At 33.0% G+C, this 12,806-nt stretch overlaps 1 protein-coding gene across 2 annotated transcripts in view; it reads right to left on the bottom strand.

Annotated features, from left to right (window-relative positions):
• The window catches only part of LOC106881035 (zinc finger protein 423), a 273,101-nt gene that overhangs the window by 193,586 nt on the left and 66,709 nt on the right, over positions 1–12,806 (bottom strand). The gene's annotated exons all lie outside the window — the stretch shown is intronic.

Here is a 12,806-nt window from a genome sequence, read left to right as displayed (position 1 = left end):
ATCCAATATAAGTACATACCTATGAATTAATAAAATTAAAGAATTAAAGATTCATTATTTTTCTCAGCACAGATGCACCCCACAGACTCTTATGTAATTTGCCAAAGATTCCCTCCCCCTGCACTACATGAAGATTTCTTTAATGGTGTTGTGATACTTTCATTTCACAATATTGCATTTATTATACACATACACACATGCAGGCATGCACTTATATTACATAAACCACCACCATCACCACTACTTATCTACATTAACTGTTTTTACTGAATTTTCTGTTAATCTTAATCTTTCAGTGCCCTTTGAACATAATTTGAACTAAGTCAGTTATGTACACTTAGCTTTCTCAGCACCTACCAAACTGCAGAGAGTGAGACCATGTCAAATATCTTCTTCAGGTTGACAAATGTAAACCAGAGTTGTTTGATTTTAACTAAGAGCTTCTTTTACAGTTGTTTTATAAGAAATATATATAATTATCATAGCCTGGATTACAGTCTAGATAGATATTAGTATAAAAAGATTTAAGTGATTTCATTTATATTTATGACACTTATGGGGAAAAGATGTGGACTTGTTTCAATCCTATTCATATCTCAATAAATGAAATTCTAGAACATTTTAAAAAGCAATATAGAAAGTTTCTGCAGAGCAGATACCCGAAGCCTAGGCTTTCACTTCTATATTTGAGATGAATGTTTTAAAAACCATCTTTCTGCATCTAAAACATGTAAGGAGTTAATAGATCTCAGTATACTTTAAGCAAAGAAAACAAGCTTCAGTTTTACAATGCAGTGACTATTTATACCAGTAATAACCGTTTTCAAGCCAATGGAGGGTGCTGGTCTGCCCTGTTAGAATAACAACCACAGCTCTCTTTTAACACCATAAAAATAAGGAAGGGCACATTAGTTAATGTAGTCTTAGATATATTATTTCAGAAAAAATATAGTATGGTCACAGCAGCTGAAATCATAGGTCTACTTGATCAGGGCTGACCTGGGGCTAAACAGCAGCAAGCTGTTTCCAGCTAAGTTAACAGAGGTGTTGAGAGTGAAGTGTGTTGCCCATGGGTACAGTACACAGCCAGCAACAAGATATGAACTGCTAACAGGCAAATAACTGTTGACTTAGACACATAGAGTTCCTAGAGCTAGACAAAAACATATTTCTCTCTCTCTCTCTCACTCTTTCACACACACACACATTCAAAGAGAAATAAGTAACTAAAATGAGGCTATCATAGGGACATAAAATACTGTATAGCTGTTTTCTTTTTTACCATAATTTATTAAAGCTGAAAACCCCAAAACAAGAAAAAAGAGAAAAAGGAAATCAGCTGAATAGTTAGTACATCTAGTTCTGTAAGTGTTATATTAAACTGCAGTAAGTAGTAAAACCAAAGTATGTAGTATGTACGTTATATATATTATATAACATATCCACTTGGTAACTGAAGTGAAATAAATCAATATGTAAGGTGTAAATTGTTGATATCATAAGGAGCTGATGTTATCAAGGTAGTTTAGGCTATATAAAATATCAAATGAAATAATTAAAATTGTTGTATCTATGTTTCTATCTCAGTAGGATTAGATACTCCATTAAATTTAGGATGAATCAAAAATGCAAAAAGATCAGCATTAAGTCTACGCAGGTAAAAAAAATAAAAGTAATAAAGAATAATGATTTCCTGTTTACTAGAAACCATTTTAGCTGTGTTATGGTACATCATCATTATGCAGTGGTACTGAATTCAATGATTGGAGACAGGTGTGAAAATGTTAATTTACAATGTAAAGTAGTTCTAATGTAGTTGTAAAACTAGCAACATAATTTTCAAAGGAATTTTAACATAAAAAATTACATTTATAAATGAGTTTACCACTTTTAGTTCTTTTTTTTTTTTAAATGAATATAAAATATTGTATTATTTCTGAAGTAGTGTGGTGGTGATGGCAGTATAGTTGTTAGAAATTCAGAGTAGCTGCTTAGTATTCAGCTCAGTATCTAGTGTTTTTGAGTTCAAATAACTTGGCTGCGATTTCTCTTATATTACTACTGTTCAAAGTTTTTGGTCAATTTTATTTTACACAAACTTGTATTTCAGGAATTATAATCCTTTAGCATTCAGATTATTCTATCAAAAGTAATGTTTATTTAATCACATTTAAAAAAAAATTAATCATGAATTATCTCATAGCTTTGAGATTTCAATATATGATTGCTTACTTTTAGAATGATATTGTAGGCTAAGTGTGAGAAGCTGGATCTGGCCAGTTTGAACATAAGACAGGTAGAATATTTGGGCTGGATGTAGCCAGTTTAAAAGTTACAGGGGTAAGCTTAGTGTCATTTTACAGTAAGAGAAATCATATAAAGAAATCCAAGGGAAAGACAATAGAAAATATCCATGATATTGACTCTAAATATTAGTTATTGAATATTGTCATATTGAGTAATAGATCCTTAATCAAAACTACTTTATCATAACAGCATTAATTAGGAAGATAATAAGAATCTAAACAAAATAATTTAAAATAACATTTATTGATACTTATAATAGGTCTTATTAGTTTATATAAATTGTTTGAAGATATGTAATCAATAGGACTCAATATCTGACAATAACTAAACTGCTTTTGAATACTCTACCAAACATGATAGTCGTTACTACTTTATAGGGTAGTCTAACATACTATTCTGTCTGTCCCCGTGCCCAAACAGCTATAGATAAGGCATGTTTTAACAGTAAACTCTAATTATATGCTACTCTTGCTCTAATTTATTTTTGACTCTGATCCATGATCAGATCACTATCACAATACTCATCTTGCAACATATAACAATCAGTCTAATACTTTTGTATAAATTACTGCCATGTTCTGCATCTCTTTCTTTCCCTTCCTCTCTTCCTGTCTCTCACCTGTATTAGATAAACTTCAAAAACTACCACTTCCTCTGTAAACATTACTAAATTACTGTGTATAGAGCACAATATGTTGCATAGAAAATACAGTTTTACTTATTCCACATTATAGCAAAGTATTTACACTAAGAAAAACAAAAAACAAAAGAAAAAAAACCCCATTTCTTAAGAACAATAATACTAGTTTTCCTGTCTATCCACTTCCATAACTGTGATTGCCTCAGGCCCCAGCTTTTCCTTCTCATTCCTTATCACACTACCTGCTCACTCTGATGTCTATTAACTTCAGTCTCTCTCTCTCTCACACACACACACCAAATTATATATTCAAGCAGCAGGAGTTCTTATATGCATGTTCAACTGAAAATATGCCTGATGTATCTGTTATTTGTTAAAGCCTAATGTTGCAAAGTCGCAAACATTGTTCATATGTGCATGTGGTGAACCTGCTTCTCTTGACATTTCCTGCTTTGAACAGCAAGACTCATCCATCTGCAGGTGTATGTTGCAATGAATAAACCGGGAGCCTTTTAATGACTGGGAAAAGTCATCATTAGAAACTGGCAGATGACCACTCCTACTGTGGGATATGACATTTAGTTGAGAATAATAGCCTGGTTATCTTTGCAGTTTTTAAAAAAAGAACAGTGGAATTATAGAAAAAAGATTGCCAGACTAAATGCCAAATGATATTTTGATTCAGATTTACTGATGCTTTCGGTTCAAATCTTGTCAGAAATGATGTTACTTTTTAACTTTCAGTGTTCAATAGAATAACTATCAGTAGTATATACTAAGGTCAATTTGACCAATTGTTTACCATCCTTTCAAATTTAGCATCTTGCTCCAATGCATGAAATTAATTAAAATATATATAGTAATGCATAGAATACCTTATTGTTTCAAATGAGAATCAGAATAGTTGTGATAAGCTGTATATGAAAATACTGTAACACATAACCTGAAAAGTTAATAAGGGAACCTCAAAATGATTGCTTGACATGCTTGGAATAGCAACCAGATCTCTCTTAAATCATACCATACCTTCTTGAAAATGGAATGAAATACAGGATGATATAGATATAGCCTTTGATATAAATATAGCCCATCAAAAATGAAGGAATGGTATCTCTTGAATACCTTTAATCATAAGTTTGCCCATTCAAGACTGACCTGAAGACAAGCAACAACTAGAGCTATAACAACAACCACAAATGTATTCTTGTGTAGCTTATCAAATCTCTCTAGGTTTTCAAGGCATTTATTTAACACATAAGTAGCAAGAAAATACCAAGTTTTAAGTAAAAACGTTATCAATGGAAAGAATATAATAAGCAGGATTCAAACAATCTTTCTATCAATGGTTAAAGCCTGGCTGCCTTGCCAATACAACACACACACGCATGTGCACATACACACACATAACAGATTATTTTGTATTAGCTTCTATTATACCAGAGTTGAAAACTAGTAAGGCCATCCATATAACATGAAAATAAAAATATGAAGAATACAATAGTTGATCTGTAAAGTTAGTGACATATAAAGTGAGCTATAATATTAGTGACATATAACTGAAGTCAAAAGAAGACATACTGGAAATCTCTTGGCAAATTGTCAATTAATTTGACTTGTGAGAAAATATGTCACCTTTTCGAATATACTTTGGATTTTGTTTGTTTGCAAATGTGTGTGCATATAAGTCTGTATGTATGTATGCATGCATGTATGCATGCATGTATGCATGTATGCATGTATGTATGTATGTATGTATGTATGTATGCATGCATGAAGTTATGAATGCATGAATGCATGCGTGTGTGTAGCAATTATTATTATTATTATTATTATTATTATTACATGCAATATATGATCATGATTACATTGATGTAGATCACACCAGTGTGACAAATAGAGTCGAACACCAAATGACTATACATTCTGTTTTAATTTTTGTAACCAGTGGTATCCATTAATGGCTAATTAGATCTATAGACTTCAATGGAAATAAATTAGAACCAAGACATTTTTCCATTACCAGGGATCTTAGCAACATAAATTAAGTAGTTGCCTACTTCCCTAACTCAAAACATATCAACATTCCATATGTGTGTATGTATGCTTAGAAATACAAATAGACATATATACACAGCCACACCATATATATATATAAATATATACACATATATGCACACACACTATATATATATATGCACCATAGAAAAGGGAAAGGTAGATGTAATATTACTTAAACACATGCACACAAACTCATACTTATATGATGGTTGTCGATAATACATTTGTCTTAGGTGAAAAAAATATTTAGAAAATGTATAGAGGGTAACCCCAGAGATCCATGCTGTTGAGGACAATTTTGAATACTCTTAGGAGTTAACTACATATCTAAGGTCAATCTGCACTCAAGTAGGAATAAGTTAACAGAGTTGATGCCTCATTAAGTTAGTAATGAAGCATCAACTCTCTTAAATTATATAAACAGTGCTGTTTCAGAAGAGGTGGGGGGAGGGGCATGTATGGAGCCACAGCCTACAAAAGATGATAGCTGAGTAACACTGGTGGGATTTAGGTATTTATTTTGTTTTTGATTTATTTAATTATGTATTTTTAAAAATAAAAAAACTTTCTTAAGGTTACATATGAAGTTGAGGTATAGGGATGGAATATACATGTAAAAAGTTATGGAATACACATGATAGATGGATATATATATAACAAAACTATGAAATATATATGTACATACATACATTATATATATATATATATATATATATATATATATATATATATATATATATATATATATATATATATATATATAAATAAAACACACGATTATGAATATATGTTCTATATGGAAAAAAAGAATATATATATATATAGCATGTAAAATGTACCCACTACATCTCTTGGAGTGGTTGGCATTAGGAAGGGCATCCAGCTGTAGAAACCTTGCCAGATCAGATTGGAGCCTGGTGCAGCCTCCTGGTTTGTCAGTCCTCAGTCAAACCATCCAACCCATGCCAACATGGAAAGTGGATGTTAAATAATGATTAAGATGATATATATAGGTGCAGGTGTGACTGTGTGGTAAAAAGCTTCCTTCCCCACCACATAGTTTCAGGTTCAGCCCCACTGAGTGGCACCTTGGGCAAATGTCTTCAACTATAGCCTTGGACTGACCAAAGCCTTGTGAGTGGATTTGGCTAACAGAAACTAAAAGAAGCCTGTGGTGCATATATATATATATATATATATATATTTATATTTATGTGTGTATGTCTTTGTGTCTGTGTTTCTCACCCCCACCCACTGCTAGACAACTGGTGTTAGTATGTTTATGCTCCAGAACATACCGGTTCCATAAAAGAGACCAAGAGAATAAGTACCAGGCTTAATAAAAGAAGTACTGGAGTTAATTCATTCAACTAAAAATTCTCCAGCGGGGTACCCAAGCATGGCTGCAGTCTAATGACTGAAACAAGTTCAAGAAAAAGCTTATAGGGTGGTCATATGGCTGGTCATACTGCATTGCTTTGTTTAATAAATGAGCAGTGTTACACATTAATTTGCTATGGGAAAGCGTTATAAATATCACCCCAGTAACTAGATCAAAAATCATGTTGCTTCATCAGCAAAATGTGTCCTTCATGAACATTAGCAAGCAATAAGGATGCAGCATACATACACACAGACACACACATGTATATATAGATATGCATGTGTGTGTACCGTTGTCTAGGTACCACATGATGGTTTAAATGAGCATCATTGCCATACAAGTGAGGTTGTTTGTTCCCACCCTTCCATAAAAAAAAAAAAACCTGTCTAACTATGGGAAAATATTAACTTGCTTGGAAGAAGGTGAGGGATGGTGACACTGCAGAAAATTTGCTTTATGAAACTTATGCAAGCATGAAATGATGACAATGATATATATATATAATAATAATAATATTAGGGACAAAATCCAAAATTACAGGTAAAAACTAAATTAAAATCAATTTATAAAAAATTAAAATTAAATTGAGCTTTACAGATTAAAATATATAAGAGGACACAGATGTGTGTCGATAAGCCAGCTGGAGGAGATGTTCTCCTGGGGCTAAAAGCAACAGTAACATCCACCCTTAGGGGTCAGCCACATTTAAGTGGCAAATATACTTCACTTTAAAAATATATAGTTTTAGGGAAAAGAACCAAGTTTCAAGAACTCATCGATGAAAATCCACTATCACATAGAAAAATTAATAATTAAAAGCACAATAAATGAGTATAATATAATACAAAGTAAATATCATAAGATAAAGATAATAAACTTGGTTCTTTTCCACACACACACACACACACACACACACATTACAAACAGAGGGGGAGAGAAAGAGGGAGAGAGAAGGAGAAAGAGAGATAGACAGACAGACAGATAAATAGATAATATGGAAAATGAATACTTAAAATTTCATAGATATTTTGAAGATAGGATACATAAGCTAAAAGTTATTTGTTTATTATTGCTTTTTCATATCTAAGGATGAAGAAGAGTGTTTGCTGTAAAAGATGAGTGAAGTTTGTGTGGGGAAGGAGGAAACTGACATTTCCAGCTATTGTATAATTTGTGCCAATGCAAACCATTAGCAGTTTTCTCAACCTCTGCTTTTTTTTATCTGTTGCTGTAGAGACTGTAATGATGTTTTGTATGTGTCTATAAGCATGGCATTACAATGTAGAGAAATGTGTTTCAACAAATAGTGTTTCTGAATCAGCTCAACAGTGACAATGAATCTAGTGACAAATATAATAATGATGAAGAGAAACATTGTTTTTACAAATATGTTTATGCCCAAAACATAGCTGAGAAAAGCAAGAGAATCATTTATAGTAAAAATGATGATGAGAATGAAAGAATTGCATTAGTTTCTTTGATAATGAGGATTATGATGATGACAATGATGAGGCAGGTGGAAAAGGAATAGAATGGTAACTTCATCCATTTTATGATGGTAATGTGAACTTTGAAGATTTGGTTGTTAATACTTGCAGATCACTTGATTGCATATAGACTCCTTTGCTGGTCGAAGGAAGTGGTTTTATACTTGTGAGCTCACTGTGTAAAATCAACATAGACTGAGAAACCTAGGTAGTTTGAAGGCTTTAACTGTGCATTGTTTATATGTAGAGTGGTTGTGGTGTGGGTGCAGTTTCTTTGATAAGTGTAGCAATTATGGTTTGGTTCACACACACACACAATTAATCTCTCTTGTGAAATAAATATTGTTACTCAAAATGATGCAGATGCCACCTTATCAGCACAGGATCTCAAAATGTTATCAGACTGAAAGAATCTAAATTCCAATAATCAGCACTACCTGTGAGAGGGTTAGAGTTAAATATAGCTTTCACAACACTATATTGACTGTCTTCACCAAAGCTGTAGGTTTTACAGATAAATGGAAACAAGATGTCTGGTCGCGTAATATTCTTTTGAAATTTTCTATCAGAGAAGTGTTTAACGAGGAGGATTACTTATAAGTATGGTTAAAGATTAATTGCACCTCTGACTCCATACAAATATTTTAAGGATCCTGCATAACATCTAAAAATCTGACATTTTAGTCAGTGAAGTAATTGGGTTTCTCCATCTGGTGCCTAATTCAGGGCTGTGACTCAATATTCCTGTGCGTCTGTGAGACATGGACACTAACAGCAAAGATTGAAAGAAGAATCCAGGCTACACAGATGAAATGCTTTAGGAGACTTTTGGTAATATCATATTGAGATCATGTCACAAACGAGGAAGTGAAAAAAAGAATAAGGCAGGCAATAGGGCCTTACGAGGAACTTCTTACTATAGTAAAGGAACACAAGCTCAAGTGATTTGGGCATGTCATGTGCTCATCAGGGATGGCCAAAACAATCTTTCAAAGAACAGTCAAAGGGGGAAGAGGCAGACAGAGAAAGAGGTGGGAAAATAACATCTGTGAGTGGAGAGGCCTAAAGATGAGAGATGCAGTGCAAGAAGCAGAAGACAGACAGATGGTTGCAAAGTCATCAGTAGTGCCCCAGTGGTCAGCCACACTATGAGATATGTAATGTAATGTAGAAGGCATTGAAAATTAAGAGTGACTCGGTGGTAGTCACCAGAATTCACAATTAAGTTCAAATAATTATTATAAAACTATGTCTTTGTGTGGGTGTATACATACAAATGCATGGGCACATTTTTTAAAAATCTAAACCATGCATTTGTTTATGTACTTAGTTTATCACTGATATCACTGAATGTTAGTTTTTCATTAAATCTGCAATGTTAGTAACTCATTAAGCTTACAAAATGATGTTTCTATTCTGAAGTTGTTAAATAGTTAGCAAAAGATGGTTTTATTCAGGTGGGGGTGAAAGGCCACATTAAAACTATTCTTTTATAAAATGTCAAAAAGAAAAAGTTTCAGAATGAGCACCTGCACTCATCATGATCATCATTTCATGTCTACTTTTCTATACTTGCACAGATCAGATGGAATTTGTTGGAACAGATTTTCTATGTCTTGATGCCCTTCCTGTTGCCAACCCTCACCTATTCCCATACAAAGTAATATTTCCCCAGAGTCAGACATGTTTTTCATGGAAGACTATAAATGAACAACATCTCTTCTAAGACAGTGATACACCTTTTGAACCAGATGGTCTCAGGTGGGCTAGATCAAAAGAGTTAAACCACAGTAAAAAAACAAATGAATATGCATGTACCCCAGTATGCCTACAGTTCAATCAGACAAGTCAGTAAAAAGAATGGAGACAGATAGAGGGAGGGTGGGAAAGAAAATAGAGATGTGGAGTAGGGAATTTGCTAATAGAAATATTTGTTTATTACTGGTTTCAGTCATCAGACTGTGGCCATGCTGGAGCAATGCCTTGTAGGATTAAGTTGATCAAATTAATCCCAGTATTAATTTTTACTTTGATCATTGTTCTATTGACCACTGGCTGTCAAGTGGTGAGGGACCAACACTAACACACATGCACAAAAGTGCACACACACACACACACACACGCACACACACAGAGTCATGGACACAACAGGTTTTCACATAGTTACAGTTTCAGACTGTAAATTCACTCACAGAGATTTGGTTGGTCTGGGGCTGTAGTAGAAGACACTTGCCCAAAGTGTTGTGCAGTGGGACTGAACTCGAAAGTATGCGATTGCAAAGCAACATTCTTAACCACTCAGCCAAAGTAATGAACAGTAGTAACTAGAGTAAAGCAAGAGAGATAATAGTTTCCTTTTCAATAACTGATATGGAAATATTAGAAGGAATCACACAACACACTATACTGTACATAGGTCTTTTATGTTGTGTATATTAAAATGAAGGATAAAACAGAGAGGAACATTTACTGAAATCTGCTCTTAAGAACAAAATGAGCTCATAAAACCACATATAGAAACATATATATATGCATATATTCCTTTTCCTTGTTTTTTTTTTTTTTAATCTAAATATAATTGAAAACAAACCCATAACCATAACTCTATGAACAAAGATATTTAAATTTTCTTTATTATTCAACATCAGTAATTTCCTTTTAATTGCCTTTAAAACACACACGCACATAGACAAAACTATAAATAATAAATAAATGGCATGAAAATCTTTGAGTATGTCCTTGACCTAGAAAGGTCAGTTAAAGAATGACAAGAAAGGCTGGAGAATATTGCTTTAAATGTATTAAATATCCTGACAGTTTAGAGCAATAATATTTCATTTGAACTTCAGACACTAAAACTGAGGGTATCATTATGCTTGTAATAAAACTAACTACCAGCAACTTGGAAAAAATGTGTATGTTAAAACAAAGCTAAAAAGCAGTATCAGTAACTCTTACAATAACACTAATGGAGGATTTCTTATTATATCCAGTCATAAAATGGAGGAGTCAATTAACATTTTAGTATAAAATTAACACTTATGATCAAGGGAACTGTTCCTTTTTAACCATGAACAAGGTCAACTGTTGTAGTGTTGGTGATGTGGGAATAGGATGAACCCTGCTATTACTACTATTTATTCTATCATCTGTGAAAAAAAATCAACCACATTAGAGTTTGAATTTTTCTCTTTTAATGAGGACTAAACTAGATAGCATAATACATTAAGTAATGCTTCATACATTTTGAAACAAAACCTTATCTTATCACAGACACAGACACACACAGAGGTATGGATGAAATGGGAAGCTGAGAGGTTTTATCATTTTCAGGTTACTATAAGGGGTAGAGTGAGAAGGGAGCATTTTTTAGGCATTCTGTTTTCATATTGTCGCACACATAGATAAAAATGTGTAAAATTTCAAGCAGTCATAAGAGAGCAACAATATAGTGACAAGAACAATGACTGTAAAGAAAAATAATTTTGCTTAGTCAAAATCTAGCAGATGCCTTGCAATGACTGCACTGAAAATGCATGATAAATGAATAAATATGTCAAACAGTTGATTGACTTATCTAAAAGCATTTTCAAGTAAAGCTGTTGAGAAATACATAAGGTGTTATAGAAAGATCAGTGATAGATATATATATTCTTTAATTTGTTTTAGTCATATGACTGTGGCCATACTGGAGCACTGCCTTTGGATGCAATCATGCTGGAGCACTGCCTTTGACTGTGGTCATGCTGGAGCACCACCTTAAAGAGTTTTAGAAGAAATTGACTTATTCTTTGTAAGCTTAGTACTTATTCTATCGGCCACTTTGGCTGAACTGCTAAGTTACGGGGACATAAACACATCAGCATCGGTTGTCAAGTGCTGTCAGGGGGATAAACACACACACACACACACACACACACACACATATATATATATATATATATATATATATATATACACACACACACAATGAACTTCTTTCAGATTCCATCAACCAAATCCACTCACAAGGTTTTGGTTGGCCTGAGGATATAGTAGAAGACACTTACCCAAGGTGTCATGCAGTGGGATTGAAACTGGAACCATGTGGTGGGGAAGCAAACTTCTTACCACACAGCCACACACACATACATACACAGGCACAAGTAGGGAGAAAAGGGGCAACAAAGCGACTAAATTTGATAATAAATTTAGTTATGTATATAATATGAATGTCCAGACACAAAAATAGAAGCATAAAATTATTTGGTTCAAAGTCCCATTCACCCTCAATGTAAGTACATATATTGCTAAACATCTCTACAGTATTTCAAAAAAAAATAATGGTAACAAAAGGGTTAAACCTTAACCCAGCCATACACATAAGTTTGCAAGAGAAATACCACAGACCAATAGCAAAAATCTTAGTCTTCTACATTTAATACTTCTGGATCATGTAACCTCTAAGTTGTTTAAGTAAATAATTAATCTTTCAAAATCAAGGGTAGGATGATTTCATCATCATCAATATTCTTTCAAAAATCCAGAGAAATCTTTAGGCTGATGTTTATCAAAATACATGTGGCTATTGAAAATACTAATGTCAAAGACTATAATTTTATATGGAATATATTAACAATAGGATAACAATGGTGGTGATTTAGCCTCTCAGAAAATAAATGTACTGCTTTAAAGAAGTTCACTCTTGAACAAATGTTCAGGAAATCTTTCTCTCATCAGAAAATCAAAGTATTTCTGAAATGATATGAATAAAAAGTTCCGTATTTTTTGTTTGTCATATATCATTCAGAACAGTGCGCTAACAATTAATAGCCTAAAAGCAATAATGCAATTTCAACTTCAGGTTAAAATAAAATTTACACCCAACTTTACACACTTCTATTCTTTACACCTGTGGATTATTTTACAGTAAGAATCTTTGATATATATA

This window comes from Octopus bimaculoides, chromosome 1, assembly GCF_001194135.2.
Source record: "Octopus bimaculoides isolate UCB-OBI-ISO-001 chromosome 1, ASM119413v2, whole genome shotgun sequence".
Taxonomy (NCBI): Eukaryota; Metazoa; Mollusca; class Cephalopoda; order Octopoda; family Octopodidae; genus Octopus; species Octopus bimaculoides.
The sequence above is the reverse complement of the archived record's forward strand: the minus strand, read 5'-3'. Positions and strand labels throughout refer to the sequence as shown.